Here is a 12,031-nt window from a genome sequence, read left to right on the forward strand (position 1 = left end):
CAGACTTCCAGGAATGGATCAAGACCATCACTGCACTAAACTGCCCTCCTACCATTATTGAGTCGGCGAAATCCCTGGGAATAACCCTTGACGGCAGCTTGCATATGCATGGCCATATAAACGCGCTGGCCAGAACGGCTAGATTCCACCTGAGCTACCCAAGAAACCTAAAACCCTTCCTCGATGTGTCCGGCCTTGAAATGGCAACCCAGGCCCTAGTCATTTCTAAACTTGAATATGGATGCTCTACTCTTGCAGGGCTACCCAAGAACTGTCTGGCCCCATTGAAAGCCTGCCTCAACACCGCCGCCAGACTCGCAACGGGTTGAAACAACATTTGACCACATTTCTCCCCCTGCCTCAAAGCTCTGAACTGGCTTCCCCTGAAGGCCAGAATACAATTTAAAGCGGCTTGCATAACTCACAAAGCTCTGTACGCGAATTCACCTACATTTCTTGCACAAAAACTCGTGATATCCGGACAGGCCAGAAACTCCCGATATGCCAAAAAGCACGCTTCGGGAAGAAAAAAACCTACAATCGAGCCTTCTCTGGGGCCGCTCCAAGAATCTGGAACTCTCTCCCACCCTCCATCAGAAGACTTCCGTCACTGGCACACTTTAAGAAGGAGACCAAAACTTTCTTTAATGGGAAAATAGCTCATCTAATGAATACTTTACAATCACCTCATAGGCTTGTTCCACCCTCCAACTCGGCATTATCCACGGCCTCCACGGATGACACATTTTTCTGGACTCCTGGGCATCCCCCCCAAGAGCTGAGACTGCGCGCCTTCTTGTACATGTAACTACCCGCTCTAATTTGTTATCCCACATGTAGCTTCGACCTCAGACGGGGTGCACCTCGTGGATATGGAAACCTTCTTGTATGGTTTTTTTATCTGCATGCTTCAATTTTCTCCCACATGTAGCTTGGACCTCAGACTGCGTGCTCCTCCTGTATATTGTATCCCTATCTCTCCCAATCTGATCCCTCCCATCCTTATGCGTTGTTTTCCTCCCCCTCAATCCTGTAAAGCGCTCTGATACCCTCACGGGTCTGGTTCGCGCTCTATAAAACTATAAATAAATAAATAAATGACACGCAGGCTCCGACCTCCCTATAGGTGCCAGCTGGGGAGCTAGCAAACCAGCAGCCTGGTGTTTTCACCAAGAGCCTGGCCTTGCTTTGCACTGGGCTCTAAGGCACTCTATCGGGCCGCTCCGCCATGTGGCAGGGGCTGCCGGACTACAACTCTTCAACTCATGCTCACCCGCAGAAGCATTGGCATGGCAATTTTTTTTCCCAGGGAGCTCTGGCTGCAAGTTTTCTTTTCTTTTTTTTATCAGAGACCGAGCCCTCGTATGCAAATCACGTCCATGTCCAGGGCCTGCCACCGTGTGTATAGAGAAGAGAGACTGAGATGAGGGTCTGAGTGCTCTATGGTTGCGTGGTCCTCGTTGCCAACGGCCTGACTTCAGCAGCCGCCCGTCCTTAAAGGCGGTGAGGCCACGCCCCCGCCCTTTTGGACATAAGGAGTGTATGTCAGGCTGAAGAAAGGTCAGCTTGACAGACACTCTTTATGTTCAGGCCAGGAGTTGGAGATGCGCTAAATGCGCAGGCTCCCGGCTGCCTAAGCTGAGGTTTGCTGGGCTGAGGATGTCACAGCTCTGGTGGGCCTGACCTCCTCGGCTCAGCAAAAGGTCCTTGAGGCCCTCCCCTCCTGTTGAGGGAGAGCTTCAGTGAAAGCCTCGTAGCTGGACGCTTCATTTTTAAACCCCGAAGCGCCAACGGCCGAGTGTCTGTCACCGACTCTGTCCCCATCCTGCTCTGTAACGAGTGAGCGACTGCTGCCTCCCCTCATTGGCTGACCAAGGTAGCAGTGGCAACCCTCTTGGCAGCTCCCGGAGGCCTGCAGCAGGTAAGTGTTGCTTTTTTCTTGACGCCGTTTGGTTCGTTTGTTCGTGTGCGCATGTATGAATGTATGTGTATTTGTGAGTGAGTGTTGTGTACGGGGTGTGTGCGAGTGTCTGCTTGTGAATGCATGGGTGTAAGTGAGTGCGTATGTGTGTGCGTGTGTGTGCGCCCCGCACCCCTCTCGGTTGTACTCGGCGGCCCTCGCTGCCTGGCTCTCCGGCTCACCCCCCCTGCTTTCGGGCTGCTGGGGAAAGCCAATAGATGGGGACCTGGAACCGATGCTGGCCCGTGCAGCAGCTCTGCGCCGCCGAGAGAAGAAAACCACATCTTGCGGGGTTGGGGTGGGGGTGGGGGGGGGGGGGGGGGAGGGGGTGTTGGAGTCGGTCCCGTGTTCTGTCTTATGGCACAGCTTTTTTTCTTTCTGGACCCAGTGTAAAGCGCAGCCGAATGTTCAATATCCGAGCGGAAAGTTATGGGCCCTGAGTGTTGCGAACCTGATGGCGTTTTTTTTTTTTTTTAAGAAACAAAAAATAAAAGAGTAGAATAGATCCCGCCCCCAAAAAAACGGAAGTGCCATTGGTCAGAGAGGCAAAATGCCTACAGCACCTGGTATTCCCAGGCGGTCTCCCATCCAAGTACTAACCAGGCCCGACCCTGCTTAGCTTCCGAGATCGGACGAGATCGGGCGCATTCAGGGTGATATGGCCGTAGGCACGAGAGCGTGCCTGTTCAGGCCTCTTGTGCTGCGGCAGCCCGCGTGTCATCACCAGGCGTCCCTCGAGTACCTTTGCACATTTCCCTTTAACACCTGCCCTCCATATCAAACTTCCTGCACACTGCCAAGCACAGCCCTCTCTTGCACTTGCTTACTTTACACTTTCGCACAGGCTGGCTGCGACCACCCTTCTTTAGGGGCCGGCATTAGCAGCAGACCAGCAGCCGGACCTTTTTAACAAGCGCCGCCTAGCCTTGCTTCGCACTGGCCTCCAGGCACTTGCTTCGCCCTGGCCTCCAAGGCACTCTGCTCGGGACACTTCTCTATGTGCCGGGGGCTGCAGGGACTCCCGCTCAGCAGCTGATGCTCACCCGAACTCTGGGGAGGCAACTTCTTTACCCTCAATCTCTGGCTGCCGCAAGTCTCCTGTCTTTTTGTAAAAAAAGAAAAAACACCAAGAACTGGCCCCTCATATGCAAATAATGTCCGTGCCCCGCCCCCTCTGTCCGTATAGAAAAGAGAGTGAGGCGAGGGTCCGAGTACTGCCTGGGTCCATGGCCCTTAATGTCACGGGCCTGGCTCTCCGCCTCAGCGGGCCCCTGCTCCCGGGCTGCCTCGGACAGCCCAGCCGAGGGAGGGGGGCCCCCGGAACCGGGGCCGGCGCAGCCCATCAGCAGCGGCAGCTTGCAGCAGCTCCCCAGCCTTAGCTAGGGGTCCTCTGTCCTGTCTTAGGGCAAAGTTTTTCTTCATTTTCTTTCAGTTTTCGAGTTTAAAGTTAAGGGCCACGCATATTGTAAACTCGTTGCCGGTTTCTTTATAAATAAATAAAAAAAAAAAACAAAGAGGAGGAGGGAGAGGAGGAGAGCAGAATATATGTATATTTGTTAGAAAATGCTATGAGCCAGGAAGATTAGGTGTGATTGTGCAGGGGACGCGCAGCAGCGAGTGGCAAAATGCCTACAGCACCTGGTATTCCCAGGCGGTCTCCCATCCAAGTACTAACCAGGCCCGACCCTGCTTAGCTTCCGAGATCGGACGAGATCGGGCGCATTCAGGGTGGTATGGCCGTAGGCATGGGAGGCTGCCTGTTCAGGCCTCTTGTGCTGACACCACCCGCCACTCTGGAACCTTCTGCGCTGCGCACACTTGCACACTTCCCTTCAACAACTGCCCTCCCTTGGCAAGCTTGCTACAGATAGCCAAGCACAGCCCTGGCTTTCACCAGCCGTGCACTTGCTTATTTCACACTTCTGCCGCCAACATCTCCTACCTTATGTACGCCCACCGTTCACAGGTCTACATAAAAATCTCTTTCCCTGAGGACATTTTCTCCCTAAACGAGGCACTGAAGCTGGCAGTCCACTGGCTCACCAGCAACCAGCTTAAACTCCACGCAAACAAAACGGAATTCCCTCTGATCTCCCCACCCAAACCAAATCCAGACTTCCAGGAATGGATCAAGACCATCACTGCACTAAACTGCCCTCCTACCATTATTGAGTCGGCGAAATCCCTGGGAATAACCCTTGACGGCAGCTTGCATATGCATGGCCATATAAACGCGCTGGCCAGAACGGCTAGATTCCACCTGAGCTACCCAAGAAACCTAAAACCCTTCCTCGATGTGTCCGGCCTTGAAATGGCAACCCAGGCCCTAGTCATTTCTAAACTTGAATATGGATGCTCTACTCTTGCAGGGCTACCCAAGAACTGTCTGGCCCCATTGAAAGCCTGCCTCAACACCGCCGCCAGACTCGCAACGGGTTGAAACAACATTTGACCACATTTCTCCCCCTGCCTCAAAGCTCTGAACTGGCTTCCCCTGAAGGCCAGAATACAATTTAAAGCGGCTTGCATAACTCACAAAGCTCTGTACGCGAATTCACCTACATTTCTTGCACAAAAACTCGTGATATCCGGACAGGCCAGAAACTCCCGATATGCCAAAAAGCACGCTTCGGGAAGAAAAAAACCTACAATCGAGCCTTCTCTGGGGCCGCTCCAAGAATCTGGAACTCTCTCCCACCCTCCATCAGAAGACTTCCGTCACTGGCACACTTTAAGAAGGAGACCAAAACTTTCTTTAATGGGAAAATAGCTCATCTAATGAATACTTTACAATCACCTCATAGGCTTGTTCCACCCTCCAACTCGGCATTATCCACGGCCTCCACGGATGACACATTTTTCTGGACTCCTGGGCATCCCCCCCAAGAGCTGAGACTGCGCGCCTTCTTGTACATGTAACTACCCGCTCTAATTTGTTATCCCACATGTAGCTTCGACCTCAGACGGGGTGCACCTCGTGGATATGGAAACCTTCTTGTATGGTTTTTTTATCTGCATGCTTCAATTTTCTCCCACATGTAGCTTGGACCTCAGACTGCGTGCTCCTCCTGTATATTGTATCCCTATCTCTCCCAATCTGATCCCTCCCATCCTTATGCGTTGTTTTCCTCCCCCTCAATCCTGTAAAGCGCTCTGATACCCTCACGGGTCTGGTTCGCGCTCTATAAAACTATAAATAAATAAATAAATGACACGCAGGCTCCGACCTCCCTATAGGTGCCAGCTGGGGAGCTAGCAAACCAGCAGCCTGGTGTTTTCACCAAGAGCCTGGCCTTGCTTTGCACTGGGCTCTAAGGCACTCTATCGGGCCGCTCCGCCATGTGGCAGGGGCTGCCGGACTACAACTCTTCAACTCATGCTCACCCGCAGAAGCATTGGCATGGCAATTTTTTTTCCCAGGGAGCTCTGGCTGCAAGTTTTCTTTTCTTTTTTTTATCAGAGACCGAGCCCTCGTATGCAAATCACGTCCATGTCCAGGGCCTGCCACCGTGTGTATAGAGAAGAGAGACTGAGATGAGGGTCTGAGTGCTCTATGGTTGCGTGGTCCTCGTTGCCAACGGCCTGACTTCAGCAGCCGCCCGTCCTTAAAGGCGGTGAGGCCACGCCCCCGCCCTTTTGGACATAAGGAGTGTATGTCAGGCTGAAGAAAGGTCAGCTTGACAGACACTCTTTATGTTCAGGCCAGGAGTTGGAGATGCGCTAAATGCGCAGGCTCCCGGCTGCCTAAGCTGAGGTTTGCTGGGCTGAGGATGTCACAGCTCTGGTGGGCCTGACCTCCTCGGCTCAGCAAAAGGTCCTTGAGGCCCTCCCCTCCTGTTGAGGGAGAGCTTCAGTGAAAGCCTCGTAGCTGGACGCTTCATTTTTAAACCCCGAAGCGCCAACGGCCGAGTGTCTGTCACCGACTCTGTCCCCATCCTGCTCTGTAACGAGTGAGCGACTGCTGCCTCCCCTCATTGGCTGACCAAGGTAGCAGTGGCAACCCTCTTGGCAGCTCCCGGAGGCCTGCAGCAGGTAAGTGTTGCTTTTTTCTTGACGCCGTTTGGTTCGTTTGTTCGTGTGCGCATGTATGAATGTATGTGTATTTGTGAGTGAGTGTTGTGTACGGGGTGTGTGCGAGTGTCTGCTTGTGAATGCATGGGTGTAAGTGAGTGCGTATGTGTGTGCGTGTGTGTGCGCCCCGCACCCCTCTCGGTTGTACTCGGCGGCCCTCGCTGCCTGGCTCTCCGGCTCACCCCCCCTGCTTTCGGGCTGCTGGGGAAAGCCAATAGATGGGGACCTGGAACCGATGCTGGCCCGTGCAGCAGCTCTGCGCCGCCGAGAGAAGAAAACCACATCTTGCGGGGTTGGGGTGGGGGTGGGGGGGGGGGGGGGGGAGGGGGTGTTGGAGTCGGTCCCGTGTTCTGTCTTATGGCACAGCTTTTTTTCTTTCTGGACCCAGTGTAAAGCGCAGCCGAATGTTCAATATCCGAGCGGAAAGTTATGGGCCCTGAGTGTTGCGAACCTGATGGCGTTTTTTTTTTTTTTTAAGAAACAAAAAATAAAAGAGTAGAATAGATCCCGCCCCCAAAAAAACGGAAGTGCCATTGGTCAGAGAGGCAAAATGCCTACAGCACCTGGTATTCCCAGGCGGTCTCCCATCCAAGTACTAACCAGGCCCGACCCTGCTTAGCTTCCGAGATCGGACGAGATCGGGCGCATTCAGGGTGATATGGCCGTAGGCACGAGAGCGTGCCTGTTCAGGCCTCTTGTGCTGCGGCAGCCCGCGTGTCATCACCAGGCGTCCCTCGAGTACCTTTGCACATTTCCCTTTAACACCTGCCCTCCATATCAAACTTCCTGCACACTGCCAAGCACAGCCCTCTCTTGCACTTGCTTACTTTACACTTTCGCACAGGCTGGCTGCGACCACCCTTCTTTAGGGGCCGGCATTAGCAGCAGACCAGCAGCCGGACCTTTTTAACAAGCGCCGCCTAGCCTTGCTTCGCACTGGCCTCCAGGCACTTGCTTCGCCCTGGCCTCCAAGGCACTCTGCTCGGGACACTTCTCTATGTGCCGGGGGCTGCAGGGACTCCCGCTCAGCAGCTGATGCTCACCCGAACTCTGGGGAGGCAACTTCTTTACCCTCAATCTCTGGCTGCCGCAAGTCTCCTGTCTTTTTGTAAAAAAAGAAAAAACACCAAGAACTGGCCCCTCATATGCAAATAATGTCCGTGCCCCGCCCCCTCTGTCCGTATAGAAAAGAGAGTGAGGCGAGGGTCCGAGTACTGCCTGGGTCCATGGCCCTTAATGTCACGGGCCTGGCTCTCCGCCTCAGCGGGCCCCTGCTCCCGGGCTGCCTCGGACAGCCCAGCCGAGGGAGGGGGGCCCCCGGAACCGGGGCCGGCGCAGCCCATCAGCAGCGGCAGCTTGCAGCAGCTCCCCAGCCTTAGCTAGGGGTCCTCTGTCCTGTCTTAGGGCAAAGTTTTTCTTCATTTTCTTTCAGTTTTCGAGTTTAAAGTTAAGGGCCACGCATATTGTAAACTCGTTGCCGGTTTCTTTATAAATAAATAAAAAAAAAAAACAAAGAGGAGGAGGGAGAGGAGGAGAGCAGAATATATGTATATTTGTTAGAAAATGCTATGAGCCAGGAAGATTAGGTGTGATTGTGCAGGGGACGCGCAGCAGCGAGTGGCAAAATGCCTACAGCACCTGGTATTCCCAGGCGGTCTCCCATCCAAGTACTAACCAGGCCCGACCCTGCTTAGCTTCCGAGATCGGACGAGATCGGGCGCATTCAGGGTGGTATGGCCGTAGGCATGGGAGGCTGCCTGTTCAGGCCTCTTGTGCTGACACCACCCGCCACTCTGGAACCTTCTGCGCTGCGCACACTTGCACACTTCCCTTCAACAACTGCCCTCCCTTGGCAAGCTTGCTACAGATAGCCAAGCACAGCCCTGGCTTTCACCAGCCGTGCACTTGCTTATTTCACACTTCTGCCGCCAACATCTCCTACCTTATGTACGCCCACCGTTCACAGGTCTACATAAAAATCTCTTTCCCTGAGGACATTTTCTCCCTAAACGAGGCACTGAAGCTGGCAGTCCACTGGCTCACCAGCAACCAGCTTAAACTCCACGCAAACAAAACGGAATTCCCTCTGATCTCCCCACCCAAACCAAATCCAGACTTCCAGGAATGGATCAAGACCATCACTGCACTAAACTGCCCTCCTACCATTATTGAGTCGGCGAAATCCCTGGGAATAACCCTTGACGGCAGCTTGCATATGCATGGCCATATAAACGCGCTGGCCAGAACGGCTAGATTCCACCTGAGCTACCCAAGAAACCTAAAACCCTTCCTCGATGTGTCCGGCCTTGAAATGGCAACCCAGGCCCTAGTCATTTCTAAACTTGAATATGGATGCTCTACTCTTGCAGGGCTACCCAAGAACTGTCTGGCCCCATTGAAAGCCTGCCTCAACACCGCCGCCAGACTCGCAACGGGTTGAAACAACATTTGACCACATTTCTCCCCCTGCCTCAAAGCTCTGAACTGGCTTCCCCTGAAGGCCAGAATACAATTTAAAGCGGCTTGCATAACTCACAAAGCTCTGTACGCGAATTCACCTACATTTCTTGCACAAAAACTCGTGATATCCGGACAGGCCAGAAACTCCCGATATGCCAAAAAGCACGCTTCGGGAAGAAAAAAACCTACAATCGAGCCTTCTCTGGGGCCGCTCCAAGAATCTGGAACTCTCTCCCACCCTCCATCAGAAGACTTCCGTCACTGGCACACTTTAAGAAGGAGACCAAAACTTTCTTTAATGGGAAAATAGCTCATCTAATGAATACTTTACAATCACCTCATAGGCTTGTTCCACCCTCCAACTCGGCATTATCCACGGCCTCCACGGATGACACATTTTTCTGGACTCCTGGGCATCCCCCCCAAGAGCTGAGACTGCGCGCCTTCTTGTACATGTAACTACCCGCTCTAATTTGTTATCCCACATGTAGCTTCGACCTCAGACGGGGTGCACCTCGTGGATATGGAAACCTTCTTGTATGGTTTTTTTATCTGCATGCTTCAATTTTCTCCCACATGTAGCTTGGACCTCAGACTGCGTGCTCCTCCTGTATATTGTATCCCTATCTCTCCCAATCTGATCCCTCCCATCCTTATGCGTTGTTTTCCTCCCCCTCAATCCTGTAAAGCGCTCTGATACCCTCACGGGTCTGGTTCGCGCTCTATAAAACTATAAATAAATAAATAAATGACACGCAGGCTCCGACCTCCCTATAGGTGCCAGCTGGGGAGCTAGCAAACCAGCAGCCTGGTGTTTTCACCAAGAGCCTGGCCTTGCTTTGCACTGGGCTCTAAGGCACTCTATCGGGCCGCTCCGCCATGTGGCAGGGGCTGCCGGACTACAACTCTTCAACTCATGCTCACCCGCAGAAGCATTGGCATGGCAATTTTTTTTCCCAGGGAGCTCTGGCTGCAAGTTTTCTTTTCTTTTTTTTATCAGAGACCGAGCCCTCGTATGCAAATCACGTCCATGTCCAGGGCCTGCCACCGTGTGTATAGAGAAGAGAGACTGAGATGAGGGTCTGAGTGCTCTATGGTTGCGTGGTCCTCGTTGCCAACGGCCTGACTTCAGCAGCCGCCCGTCCTTAAAGGCGGTGAGGCCACGCCCCCGCCCTTTTGGACATAAGGAGTGTATGTCAGGCTGAAGAAAGGTCAGCTTGACAGACACTCTTTATGTTCAGGCCAGGAGTTGGAGATGCGCTAAATGCGCAGGCTCCCGGCTGCCTAAGCTGAGGTTTGCTGGGCTGAGGATGTCACAGCTCTGGTGGGCCTGACCTCCTCGGCTCAGCAAAAGGTCCTTGAGGCCCTCCCCTCCTGTTGAGGGAGAGCTTCAGTGAAAGCCTCGTAGCTGGACGCTTCATTTTTAAACCCCGAAGCGCCAACGGCCGAGTGTCTGTCACCGACTCTGTCCCCATCCTGCTCTGTAACGAGTGAGCGACTGCTGCCTCCCCTCATTGGCTGACCAAGGTAGCAGTGGCAACCCTCTTGGCAGCTCCCGGAGGCCTGCAGCAGGTAAGTGTTGCTTTTTTCTTGACGCCGTTTGGTTCGTTTGTTCGTGTGCGCATGTATGAATGTATGTGTATTTGTGAGTGAGTGTTGTGTACGGGGTGTGTGCGAGTGTCTGCTTGTGAATGCATGGGTGTAAGTGAGTGCGTATGTGTGTGCGTGTGTGTGCGCCCCGCACCCCTCTCGGTTGTACTCGGCGGCCCTCGCTGCCTGGCTCTCCGGCTCACCCCCCCTGCTTTCGGGCTGCTGGGGAAAGCCAATAGATGGGGACCTGGAACCGATGCTGGCCCGTGCAGCAGCTCTGCGCCGCCGAGAGAAGAAAACCACATCTTGCGGGGTTGGGGTGGGGGTGGGGGGGGGGGGGGGGAGGGGGTGTTGGAGTCGGTCCCGTGTTCTGTCTTATGGCACAGCTTTTTTTCTTTCTGGACCCAGTGTAAAGCGCAGCCGAATGTTCAATATCCGAGCGGAAAGTTATGGGCCCTGAGTGTTGCGAACCTGATGGCGTTTTTTTTTTTTTTTAAGAAACAAAAAATAAAAGAGTAGAATAGATCCCGCCCCCAAAAAAACGGAAGTGCCATTGGTCAGAGAGGCAAAATGCCTACAGCACCTGGTATTCCCAGGCGGTCTCCCATCCAAGTACTAACCAGGCCCGACCCTGCTTAGCTTCCGAGATCGGGCGCATTCAGGGTGGTATGGCCGTAGGCACGAGAGCGTGCCTGTTCAGGCCTCTTGTGCTGCGGCAGCCCGCTTGTCATCACCAGGCGTCCCTCGAGTACCTTTGCACATTTCCCTTTAACACCTGCCCTCCATATCAAACTTCCTGCACACTGCCAAGCACAGCCCTCTCTTGCACTTGCTTACTTTACACTTTCGCACAGGCTGGCTGCGACCACCCTTCTTTAGGGGCCGGCATTAGCAGCAGACCAGCAGCCGGACCTTTTTAACAAGCGCCGCCTAGCCTTGCTTCGCACTGGCCTCCAGGCACTTGCTTCGCCCTGGCCTCCAAGGCACTCTGCTCGGGACACTTCTCTATGTGCCGGGGGCTGCAGGGACTCCCGCTCAGCAGCTGATGCTCACCCGAACTCTGGGGAGGCAACTTCTTTACCCTCAATCTCTGGCTGCCGCAAGTCTCCTGTCTTTTTGTAAAAAAAGAAAAAACACCAAGAACTGGCCCCTCATATGCAAATAATGTCCGTGCCCCGCCCCCTCTGTCCGTATAGAAAAGAGAGTGAGGCGAGGGTCCGAGTACTGCCTGGGTCCATGGCCCTTAATGTCACGGGCCTGGCTCTCCGCCTCAGCGGGCCCCTGCTCCCGGGCTGCCTCGGACAGCCCAGCCGAGGGAGGGGGGCCCCCGGAACCGGGGCCGGCGCAGCCCATCAGCAGCGGCAGCTTGCAGCAGCTCCCCAGCCTTAGCTAGGGGTCCTCTGTCCTGTCTTAGGGCAAAGTTTTTCTTCATTTTCTTTCAGTTTTCGAGTTTAAAGTTAAGGGCCACGCATATTGTAAACTCGTTGCCGGTTTCTTTATAAATAAATAAAAAAAAAAAACAAAGAGGAGGAGGGAGAGGAGGAGAGCAGAATATATGTATATTTGTTAGAAAATGCTATGAGCCAGGAAGATTAGGTGTGATTGTGCAGGGGACGCGCAGCAGCGAGTGGCAAAATGCCTACAGCACCTGGTATTCCCAGGCGGTCTCCCATCCAAGTACTAACCAGGCCCGACCCTGCTTAGCTTCCGAGATCGGACGAGATCGGGCGCATTCAGGGTGGTATGGCCGTAGGCATGGGAGGCTGCCTGTTCAGGCCTCTTGTGCTGACACCACCCGCCACTCTGGAACCTTCTGCGCTGCGCACACTTGCACACTTCCCTTCAACAACTGCCCTCCCTTGGCAAGCTTGCTACAGATAGCCAAGCACAGCCCTGGCTTTCACCAGCCGTGCACTTGCTTATTTCACACTTCTGCCGCCAACATCTCCT

At 53.8% G+C, this 12,031-nt stretch overlaps 5 non-coding genes and 1 pseudogene across 5 annotated transcripts; all 6 read right to left on the reverse strand.

Moving 5' to 3' along the window:
• Nucleotides 1-2,511: 2,511 nt before the first annotated feature.
• On the reverse strand, nt 2,512-2,630 carry LOC146801432 (5S ribosomal RNA). Its single transcript, XR_014968332.1, has one exon. It is a non-coding gene; the product is annotated as a 5S ribosomal RNA (ribosomal RNA).
• Nucleotides 2,631-3,586: 956 nt separating this feature from the next.
• On the reverse strand, nt 3,587-3,705 carry LOC146801433 (5S ribosomal RNA). Its single transcript, XR_014968148.1, has one exon. It is a non-coding gene; the product is annotated as a 5S ribosomal RNA (ribosomal RNA).
• A 2,877-nt stretch (nt 3,706-6,582) lies between these two features.
• On the reverse strand, nt 6,583-6,701 carry LOC146801434 (5S ribosomal RNA). The gene has a single exon (XR_014968333.1). It is a non-coding gene; the product is annotated as a 5S ribosomal RNA (ribosomal RNA).
• A 956-nt stretch (nt 6,702-7,657) lies between these two features.
• LOC146801435 (5S ribosomal RNA) lies at nt 7,658-7,776 on the reverse strand. Its single transcript, XR_014968149.1, has one exon. It is a non-coding gene; the product is annotated as a 5S ribosomal RNA (ribosomal RNA).
• Nucleotides 7,777-10,652: 2,876 nt separating this feature from the next.
• On the reverse strand, nt 10,653-10,761 carry LOC146801436 (5S ribosomal RNA; annotated as a pseudogene).
• A 956-nt stretch (nt 10,762-11,717) lies between these two features.
• LOC146801437 (5S ribosomal RNA) lies at nt 11,718-11,836 on the reverse strand. Its single transcript, XR_014968151.1, has one exon. It is a non-coding gene; the product is annotated as a 5S ribosomal RNA (ribosomal RNA).
• Nucleotides 11,837-12,031: the final 195 nt, after the last annotated feature.

Source organism: Triturus cristatus, chromosome 8 (genome assembly GCF_964204655.1).
Source record: "Triturus cristatus chromosome 8, aTriCri1.1, whole genome shotgun sequence".
Lineage (NCBI taxonomy): Eukaryota > Metazoa > Chordata > Amphibia > Caudata > Salamandridae > Triturus > Triturus cristatus.